Source organism: Sorex araneus, chromosome 3, assembly GCF_027595985.1.
Source record: "Sorex araneus isolate mSorAra2 chromosome 3, mSorAra2.pri, whole genome shotgun sequence".
Taxonomy (NCBI): domain Eukaryota; kingdom Metazoa; phylum Chordata; class Mammalia; order Eulipotyphla; family Soricidae; genus Sorex; species Sorex araneus.
Genome location: NC_073304.1, coordinates 18,514,966 through 18,526,579, shown reverse-complemented (window position 1 = coordinate 18,526,579; position 11,614 = coordinate 18,514,966). Strand labels below are relative to the sequence as shown.

General features: G+C 37.6%; 1 pseudogene; it reads left to right on the top strand.

Moving 5' to 3' along the window:
• Nucleotides 1-2,247: 2,247 nt before the first annotated feature.
• On the top strand, nt 2,248-3,129 carry LOC101542049 (heterogeneous nuclear ribonucleoprotein D-like; annotated as a pseudogene).
• The last annotated feature ends 8,485 nt before the right edge of the window (nt 3,130-11,614 follow it).

The window sequence follows — 11,614 nt, the reverse complement described above, 5'->3', positions numbered from 1 at the left end:
GTATCTTTTCCAGGTATCTTTGTATGTTATAGTAATATAGTGAGGCTATAGGATAAACAATAAAATATAAAAAATTTCCTTTTTACTGATAGAATAACTCCTTTCTTTTTCATCTTTATTGTTAAGTGAAAGCATAAGAGTAATAAAATAGACTTCTACAAACTATAATACCCACAAAGGAATGACAAAACATTTTTTTTAAAAGACATGTCATGTAGGTGTGCATAAAATTACATGCATGTGTAAACTACAACAAATGTCTTTGTTTCTTAGCCAGAATATACTTCGAGCATATACTTTCTTAGCATAAAGTAAATGAAAGTGATTAAGGATATAGTAAGGGATCTTATTTTATTTTTGTTGATTTCCTTTTGTGCCACACTGGTGGGACCATAGGTGGGTGATGAAAATTAAATAGGAGTTTCAGTATCCAATTCAAGCACCTTATCACCTGCACTATCTCTCTGCTCCTCACAACAGATCTTAAAGTATGCTTTAAAAAAATGAACTTTCTTAGGGTTTGAGGAGATAATACAGTGGTAAGGGGTTTGTATTGCAGCTTTTGGCCCTGGCTTGATCCCTGGAACCTAATATGGTCCCTCAAGATCCGCTAGAAGTGATTCTGAAGAGCAGAGTGAGAAGTAAAGTCGAAGCACTGCCAGGTGTGGCAAAACAAGTAAATAAATAACAATAAAAATAAATAAATAAAATGAATTTTTTTTGCAGTGGTAAATTCATACCTTATATCCTAAGTGTTAAGAGACCATTTGGTTTGGCCAAGACTCAGTTATGGTTACCAGATATAGTCTCTCACATTAAGCATCTGTAGACATTGACACATTCTATGCAGCAACAATTTTATGATATTGGCTCATTGATAGTACATAGAATTGTGGTTCTTAATAGAAAAGGAGCAGGACTGTGGTGATAGGTCAGGAGTCAGGAGCACACGACTTGCATACACAAAATTCTGAGTCTGATCTTCAGCACTAAATAGACCCTTGGCCGTCATTGAGAGTACCTATGAAGGAAACTAAGCAATACAGCACCATTTGAATTCTCTGGTCTGATTGGCATGAGTAGTACCAAGAGATTCCCTGAGCACTGCTTGGGGCTCCCTATCAAAAATAAAGATAAAAAGAGAAGAGCAGAAGATGAGCACAATCACCCTGGACTTTCTTCTGAGGATGATTTCTACACGGGGACAATAAAGATAAAAAAAAAAATCAAACAGTGGTAACTGGCAGAAGTACAAACATGAGTTCAGAGAAGCAAAGAAAACCAAATGAGAAACAGGGAATTGACATAAAGGGGACTTTGGCAGTATTTCTAGCAATCCTTTGGAATCTTTGACTGAACATAATAAGCCTGTATGTGCAGAGAGGGATTCAATCTGCCATATGAATCTTTTTATTCAATGTTAATGAATTCAATTAAACAATGTAAAATGTGTGTTTGAGTCAAGTGAAGTTTTCTTATAAATAAATGAATTATTGTCAATTATACATATATTACTGGATGAAAGAGAAAATAATATGAATAGCTTAATAGATGTAGAAAGCATGACATAATTCTAAGTCTCTTTAGGACAAATTTTCAGCATTAGAAGAACATGGAAAAATGACATTGAAGCTGGTAAAGTTTACTCACAAACAATATAAGCTAATATCATGCACACATTATCTCTGTGATTTGGAACTGTTTCTCTAAACATCATGCAGCAAATTCTATCTAGTTCACCATAGGAGATGTAATAGGAAAAAGTATGACTTGGAAGAAGAAAAGTAGTATGGGGATGAAAAGATGGAATATATATATTTGAAATTAAGACATCAAACTCAAAAACTGAATAGAATTTTTCCATTTTATTTTTTTTTTGCTTTTTGGATCACATACGGGAATGCACAGGGTTTACTCCTGGCTCTGGCTCTGCAGTCAGGAATTACCCCTGGCAGTGCTAGGGGAACCATATGGGATGCTGGGAATTGAACCCAGGTCAGCCATATGCAAGGCAAATGCCATATCAACTGTGTTTTTGTTCCAGTCCTGATTTTTTTCTATTTTAATAATAATATTTTCTATGCCTGTACATATAAAATATTGAATAATATTATATGAGTGAACAGGCATTCAAGACATCATGTCAAGGAGAATGAATGGAAATGTGAATTGTTCTCTTCTACACCATTTTAAATCTATGTCCACCCAAACTCCTTCAACCTTCAACTACCTACCATCACTCCTGCCAATCACTCCACAATCATGGAGGACATAAAGGCCAGCAGCACAGAGGAATTCGAAGATGGCTCCAAGATTGACACAAGCAAGAATCAACAGGATGCAGGTAAAATATTTACTGGAGGCTTGAGCTGGCATACAAGAGAGAGTGATCAGACTGAATATTTGTCTGGATTTGGGAAGTTGCAGACTGGAAAATTACAACAAAACCAGTCACTGGAAGATCAAGAAGATGTAGTTTGTTTGTTTTTCAAAGAAAGGTGCTGCTAGAGTTGATAAGCTTTGGAACTCGAAGAACACAAACTGGATGGCGAATTGATAGATCCTGAAGAGAGCAAAAGCTTTAAACAGGAAGGAACTCTACCACAAAGTTTTTTGTGGGTGGACTGGCCCCAGATATTCCTGAAGAACAAATCAAAGAATATTTTGGAGTCTTTGGAGAGGTTGAAAATATTGAGCTTCTTGGGCTGGAGCGATAGCACAACTGGTAGGGCGTTTGCCTTGCATGCGGCCGACCGGGGTTCAAATCCCAGTATCCCATATGGTCTCCTGAGCACCGCCAGGGGTGATTCCTGAGTGCATGAGCCAGGAGTGACCCCTGTGCATCACCGGGTGTGACCCAAAAAGCAAAAAAGAAAAAAATATTGAGCTTCTCAATAAACACAAAAATGAATGTGAGAGGAGAATTTTGTTTATATTACATACACAGATGAAGAGCCAGTTAAGAAATTATTAAGAAATCAGATACCAACAAATTGGGTCTGGGTTGTGTGAAATCAAAGTTGCACAACCCAAAGAGGTATATCGGCAACAATAACAGCAACAAAAAGAGGAAGGGGAGCTGCTGCTAGTACTGTTTCGCCATGGAGATCACAGCCCAAAGTGAAATAAAGGATTTAATAATGATTATGATCACTGCCACTGTCATCCCATTGCTCATCGATTTTGTTCGAGTGGGCACCAGTAACATCTCTCATTGAGAGACTTTTATTGTTACTGTTTTTGGCATATCCAATACGCATGGGTAGCTTGTCAGGCTCTGCCGTGCGGGCTCCATACTCTCAGTAACTTGCTGGGATCTCCAAGAGGGGCAGAGGAATATGAAAATTGCAATAATGCCTTTAGTGGAGATCAAAACTATAGCAGCGAAGGCAGATATGATTATACTAGAGACTGGAGTGGATAGCACAGTGGGTAGGGTGTTTGCCTTGCACGTGGCTGACCAGGTTCGATTTTTCCGTCCCTCTTGGAAAGCCCGGCAAGCTACTGAGAGTATCCTGCCCTCATGGCAGAGCCTTGCAAGCTACCCGTGGTGTATTCGATATGCCAAAAACAGCAACAACAAGTCTCACAATGGAGATGTTACTGGTGCCCGCTCGAGCCAATCGATGAGCAATGGGACGACAGTGCTGCAGTGCTATAACTCTGGGAACTAGAAATGTGGGACAGGGGATTCAGATACAGTGGTGAACAGATGTGGCAACAACCGAAAGAATTACCAGCTGTACTAAATGAAGACATGGAGAAAAACAGAAGATGTTTAAAGTTACCCATCTTGCAGGACAACATTAAAGACAGGTCATCTGTTGATCTAATATGATTGTTCTGTAAAGACTTTTTTTTGTGTATAAGATGCAACTATATCTGGCTGTATATAGCTGCCAAATAGTTTTCTTTGTCCTTTGTCCTTTTCTTTGTCCTTTGCTGTTTTATGACTTGTTGTAGATTTATACTTAAACAAAACTAAAATCCAATTATTTGCCTATGACAGTAACTTTTGTCAGTATCTCAACAAATCTTTTGGTTAAGCAAGAATTGTCTAAGGGACTGAATCAATAGAATAGTAGGGGGTTGCCTTGCATGGAGCCTGACCTAGATTTGATCCCCAGTATTTTATGTGGTCTGCTGAGCCCCACCAGGAGTGATTCCTGAATAAAGAACCAGAAGTAACCCCTGAGAATTACAAACAAATCAAATCCAAAGGAATAGTCTGGGTAATTGAAACACACTAGATTATATATATGGAAAAAGACAGGCAGTATCATAGAGTTAATAGGATTGTAGATATGTATACATACCTAAAGGAAATATAAATCGTCATAACTTAATTATAATTAAATATCATATTCATAAGTATTATAGCTCTAAATTAAAAATTACTCTATGGTGTAACTAATGGGAGAAATGGGTTTAAAGTTTAACCAATCTTACATTCCAGATCTTATATTCAATCTCAAGTTTGATTCAAACTATTCTTTTTCCCTCTAAGATTACTAATGTATCTAATGTCACTTGGTCTCTCAGCTTTTTATCCTCACTTATTCCAGTTTATGAAGAAAAGAGTCACTGCTAACTCAATGTGAATAAATAAGAAAACTGGAAGAAAATGTTTCATAGCTCTTGTTTTCTTATCTATACTATATATGATGTTGTTTATATGTTGCTGATATTCTAATTAGCAGCAACTGGTCTCTTCATTATCACTGCATTGGTCCTTTCATGGAAAAAAAGCTACACCACATTGGCTAATTTATCCCTAATTTATCCAACTAAATAAAGAGGTTTACCTAATATATTGAAAGCAGAATAATATTGGAAAACAAAATAAAACAAATATGTTTGTCGAGATATTCAGTGAAAAGATTTATTTTACATTTGTTGTGCCACTCGGCCCCTCCTCTGAGGTGATAATTCTCCCACAGTCTTGTGAGCTGCTTGCTCTCTGCACACCTGCCTCCTCCAATGAATTCAAAGAGAGAGGGTGACCTTTCCATCCATCCTCCCATGGACATTCCCATTTTCCAGTCATAATTAGCATGATTAAGTCATAAAGAGAAAGAGTCCTCATATTATAAGATGCCGCACAAAACCAAGGATGAGTCGTAATTCTGCTTAACCTCAGTAGTACTGACATTTTAAAAATTGAGCTTCTTAAGACACATGCATAAATCTCTAATGTTGGAATTTTGGAGGAAATATTTTTTGAGCAAGTTTCCTCTTGAAGCCAATAAAAGTCTTACATTTGGATGAGAACAATCATAATTCTTCTTAAAGATAACCTTGGGTTTCCAGTGTATAGTTTTTCATGTACTTTGATCCTCTCCTACAATACCATTACTTGCCATTAGACTGGATACCATCACCTTTAAATCAAAAGGCATTTTTTTTTAATTCCTCCTATCACCTCTTATCTTTTCAGTCACAGATAAGGTGCTATCAGCTCCAGACATTTTCTAGAATTAATAAAGTAAGTTTTTATTTCAAAAATGCATTCCAAATATTGTCTTAAACATATATATTCCTTGAAAGCATAAACAAAGTATCAAATGAAAGATATACCATCATTAATTTATCACAATCTAATTTTTAAAAATAATAGTATGGGTAAGGTACAGTAAATTATTTTAAAGATGACCTATCATGAACAGTTTCTAAGAAAATATAAGGGTTGGTTACATTATGCGCTTCTTCTATTCCAACTCCCATGGGTTAAATAGCCATGGGTTAATTCTGCCAGGTGTTTTATCATGCATGGCATGAAGTTGATAACATAAACACAGGCATGGCCAGACTTGTCAGCTGTTGCTGTGAAGTATATGAATCATAAATTGCAGACATCTCTGTTGGTTAACATTGGGCTGTCCTTGCTCCTCCCAAAAGGAACTTAGGTTTGTTGTGCCACTCCCACAACAGTGGCCCTGAGGCACACACAATTCCATCAAGAACTAATAATCCTATATTGCTTTTCCCTTTCCTTTGTGCTGCTTACATGGTTTAGCAATGTCCTTTTTGTATAGACACAGGATGACAATTCACACTATGCTTTTGTAATATAGTAGTTAATTGACTCCAAAATAATATCTACTCCTGGGCATCTGTCATATTTACCTGATGTAAGGTTCAGTTGCCTTTACTTCCTAATACTCCCAAAAGGAAGGTCCAGACAAAGGGACTGGGTGGATCCAGGACAAGCTGTAAGCATCAAAAGGGAACAAGCTAAGCACCATAAGTATAACAAGTTAAGAGCATGGTCATGGAACAAACTCTGTCCTGACCCAAAAAGAAGTAACTGAATAAGGACCCTGCTGGGGTTAAGAAAGACTAATCTGGCCTGAGGACTGTGGTCTGGGATATACAGCGAGATGTCCCCAGGGAGACCTAATTTGTAAGCTTAATCTATCTTACTTAATCTATACTTACATACAAAATGACTAGAAATATCATAAGAAGTAAATTTACTATGATTGTTTAAACGGGTGGTCTCATTCACCTAACCTTGAAAGAGCCTCCAATGCTCCAATGTGGCATTGCTGGGAAGGAAGAGTAAGAGAGGATTCTAAAACCTCAAGGCTAGGACAAATGGAGACGTTACTGAGACTGCTCGATAAATTCAACAATCAATGGGATAATGATGATGATGATGATGATGATGATGTTTAAATGGATTTTTAGCTGAGGAAAGGATAAAGTAATGGAACCCTGAATGGAATTCCGCCTTTGGGCAGATCTCCTAGTAATCTGGAGTGCTGAACCCTCAGATGCGATTTTGTCCTTGAGTTAATCTCCTAGAACTTCCCCTGAAGGAGTGGCTTTACTTCTGTTTGTTTTTATGACTATGTTCAACCCCACCTATGTGTACCCCCACCCTTCATGATTTCTGTATAACTATGCTGTAAGGAGAAAGAAGGAACTAGAAGTAGAGCACTTTGAGGTCTATGAGGAGACTAGGATGATGAAACTATGATGACTGGAACTACGACCAAAACTACGACTGTGACCATGCTATAAGGGGAGAGATGGGACTATGCTGGGGAAGAGAGAGAAGAAAACTGGCTACCAACCAGCCTGGTGCTCTGTTTCTCTGTTACCAGGTTCTTTGTTCATCTGTTGTCATGGGCCAGCCAGTGGAAGAGTTCTCAACCACTGAATGCTCTTGTTCCCCGTACGCCCATGCCTTTCTTTGTAAACTCACACATCCCATAAAAACAGTATACTATTGACAATACATTGATATGAGTGAGGAACTAATGCAAATTAAGATAATTGCCCACCTTCTGGCCTGGGCCACACTCTCTGAAAACTATGTTCCGGTTCATGCACTCTAACTGAAATACTAAGGGTACATTTTGGAGTGAATAATTTGCCTGCTGAAAAGCAAGTGTATAATAGAGTGCAATTAATGGAAAATTACGTATCCTCCATTTTTTAAGCATCTTTGGTTGACATCTGTGCAAAAAAAAATGTCAAAAGCACCTGCATTCAGTTTTGTAAAATGGAAAATGTATTATCATTCTATCTGTTGTGTTGGGTAATAAACTTTGCAAACACGAATAGAGAAAACATAACATCAAAGGAAAAACACAAGTACTTAGATACAAATTGTAGATTTACTAGCTTTTTAAAAAATAATTTTTCATTTTCCAATATTTGATCAAAAGTAAAATAGTTCTCAAAGTGAAAATATGGGAATAGAATTCTCCCCATTCCAAATTAAAGCTTAGTATATTCATAAAAATAAAATGCATGGGAATTGTTATACTTACAGTGGTGTTTGGAGATCTATATCAGTCTTTTCAACTCTTAGGAGGTACACAAATTTAATCGAAAGCTTCAGAAAAGGCAAAGAAAATAACATTAGGATTTATTATTGTCTTACTGCCAGAAGGTACTTTAGCGGGATGACCCTGGAGATCTTTGTCATATGACGTTAACTGAATGTAGTCCTGGAACATATTAAAATGCTTCCAGGTATTCTACGAGGTGGTCTGCTGTAGTTAAATATTCACTTCAAATGCATTTATTAAGCCAATTCAGTCCTTTTATTTTATAATAGTGTGAGTAAAATTCATACTGCATTAAGTTATGACTATGTGCAGAGTGTAACTAGAGGGTGGAGATTCATATTCCATTTACTAATTGAGGCTCTATCTATCGATGTTTCAGAGTTTAAAGATAGTTATTCTAAAATAGATATATGGTTACATACCATCTTATAGACAACAAAGATGAGACTTAGTAAGTAATCATGCCCACAACTGAATAAATAAAGCTGATTGATTCTCAAAAGAACCTGGTAAACTGGTTCCAGGTACTGAAACCTGAATTTCACATTGCTGAGATTAACTCACAAAGGGAAGTCAAAGTAGTACCTGAGCATTGAAGTCAATTGATGAAAAGCCTACCATTTAGAAAGCATCTACTTACATTGTGTTTTACTAAAGGCAAAACAGTTCAACAGGAAAGGTTTCCCGAGGGTAATGTATCAATGCAAAATAAACATATTGTGAAAACATGTCAAGTGGTAAAATATGAGTTTATAAGCAATCTGAGTCTAGTAGCACTGGATGGCAGACTTATGTCAGCAAGAATAACGTAGTAGCTGTTAGTTGAAAAGTAGATTCACCTGCACTTGTGGGTTCTAAAGAATTGTTTTAAAGATTTGCATGTAGAACTCAACTGCTTTAGAATGTAAAGCTATTGGACAGAAAATAGATGGGTCTGGGTTTTCCTGGTGTGCAAAGTCAATTTGGCCGTCTTTCTGGTCCACATGACCACATTGTGGTTGCCTCCAGAGTTCAGTGATCCAATCTTGTACCAATACAGTTCTCTTCAGTGTCTGCAGTCCTGATCTGAAATGTCAGGCTGAGAGGATTCCTATCACCTGTGTCTCATGATTGGGCTTCCTGGTCTCTATTGCTGAGGCTCTCAAGGACTGTACCCTGGTGGTTCTGTGAGCCCAGCTTTCCTTAGTTTCTGGCCATAATACATGCGTGTGGGTGATATCCCTGAGCATAAGGCCCTGGCAGATTCTGTGGCCTGTGGCCTATCTTGGAATAGGTGTGTGTGTGTGTGTGTGTGTGTGTGTGTGTGTGTGTGTGTGTGAATATAGAAACAGAGAGAAAGAGAGGCAGAGAGACAGAGAAACACATAGAGTCTCTCCATTTTGGGTCACCTTTTCCTAACTGGGAATTTTTTTTTTATCTGATGTTAATTGTTACCTGCTATAATACTATTGTCTATTCTTTTTTTTTTTACTTTTACTGAATCACCATGAGATACTTACAAGCTTTCATGTTTATGTTACAATCACACAATGATCAAACACCCGTCTCTCCACCAGTGCACATTCCCCACCACCAATATCCCTGGTATACCTCCATTTCCCACCCTCCCCTGCCTCCATGGCAGACAATATTCCCTATACTCTCTCTTTACTCTTAGGCATTGTGGCTTGCGATACAGACACTGAGAGGTCATCTTGTTTGGTCCATTATCTACTTTCAGCACTCATCTCCCATTCCGACTGATTCCTTCAGCCATAATTTTCTTAGTGATCCCTTTTCAATTCCTGACTAGCTACCATTTCAGTGGGTAAGATTAAAACAATTCATCTATCTTATGTTCTACCTTTCTACTCTCACTGCATAAGAAATGAACTGAAACTAATATCATTTATAATGGCTATTCCAGTGATAATCATTTTAGGTGCATTTATCTATACAATAATTATAAACATAAAATGCAATTAATATCATGACTTCCATTTTATAATTTGCATATCTAGTAATGTCTTTGTAATATTCGAATTAACTCATCTTAAACAGTATAATAAAGGATTGAAGACAGATTCTTAGACCAATGGAATAGAATTGAGAAATCAAGGCAGATCCTCAGGTATATTGATATTTAGTCTTTGATAAAGGTACAAAAAAAAATAGAGTCAAGCAAAAAAGGTCTCTTTAATGAGTGGTGTTTTTGAAATTTGGTTGGTCAACTGCAAAAATAAAATTTTATTAAGGCCACATATCCTAACACATGCAAAAATATCAATCAAAATAGATTAAAAACCTTGACATCAGATCTGAATCTGTAAGGTACATTGGGGAAGGTAGAGAGAGAACACTGCATGGCATTGAAACTAAAGCCATCTTCAAGGATTCCCTTATGTTGGCCAAGCAAACAGGAGCAAAGATAAAAGGGATTGTATTCAATTAAGACGCTTCTGCACCTCAAAGGATATGCGATCAACCTAAGAATACACCCCATGGACAGGGAGAAAATATTTACCTACTATTTATCTGATAAAAGACTAAGAGTTAAGATAATATCTAGTATAAAGCACAGGAAGGACATTAAAATTTCAGATTAAAAAAAATCAACCTCATCAAAATATGGGGTAAAAATGGGCATATTGGTATGGTGACAGGACAGTAATATTGTACAGCACAGATAATAATATGAGTACTCTTACAACTATGCTACCACAAATAGAATTTCTAAGTGAATGTATGCCCCCAAAAAGAAAAGGAGAAAGGAAATATTAACTGATTTATGTTTTTAAGATACCCATTAAAATGTTCTCTAAATATAATACAAAATATTCTTCCAGGATTTAAAAGTCTTTATTTTCTTACATGAGTTTAGAAAACGTTTGATAACTAGATTTATTTCTTACACCAAATGACTACTTTTAGCAAACACAGACCAGTATAGTAAATAAGGCTCCTTTCTACTTCCTTTATAGAGAAGTCCAAAATGTTTCTGAAAATAGTTCTCAGTTACCGTACGAAACTGTTGCACCCGAGTTTCAGATCCCCAATTGCAGAGAGACCTAGTTCTACACATGCAAATGCCAAAGCAAAGGAACTTTATGACTAGCCTGAGCCAACGCTAGCTCGAGCTAGGGTCCAAGTCTTATCTAACACATTGAAGTCTCGAAAGGGACTCCGACTCCAAATCTCAAGCAGTTTATATAGGGTTCAGGTTAAGAACAATCTATATACTGGTCTATATATATAACATTGACGCTATTACAATGGTGGTCAGCAATTAGGCAATGGTTAGTAACAGTTTCTAAGGAGGGTGCAGTGACCACCCATGACTGGCCAGACCCAACTGCCCAATTCCTTATCTCGGCAAATTACTCTACTGGAAGTTTACCAGAAGCTGCAAGTCCTGCTTTGGGGACACAGAAACTGAGTCCTAGCTGAGACTTAATGTTACCTGCAGCTTGTCATGGCATCAGTCTCGCCCTCACGAAGCATCTCTAACTCAGTACATTTCTAGGCTTGACTAAAGGATATAAGCTAAGAGTAGCTGTCTGAGATCTCATAAAAGCCCAAGAAACAGCACTGTCTTTGAATTAACGCCATTATTATCCTGCCCCCGTGCCAGAATCTCCTGCCCCCATTCCAGTCTGTTTTCACCGGGCCCCTCAGAGCGGGGTAGGTTGAGTCTCCCTCCCCGTCCCAAGCAGAACTTTGGCAGTTGAAAACCTCCAGAATCCAGCCACAGCCATGTTCAAGGCCACTCTCCACATGCTTGAACGAGCCTCATGCTTGAAGAAACTGGCAGAAGAACCCAGGTATACAGGACC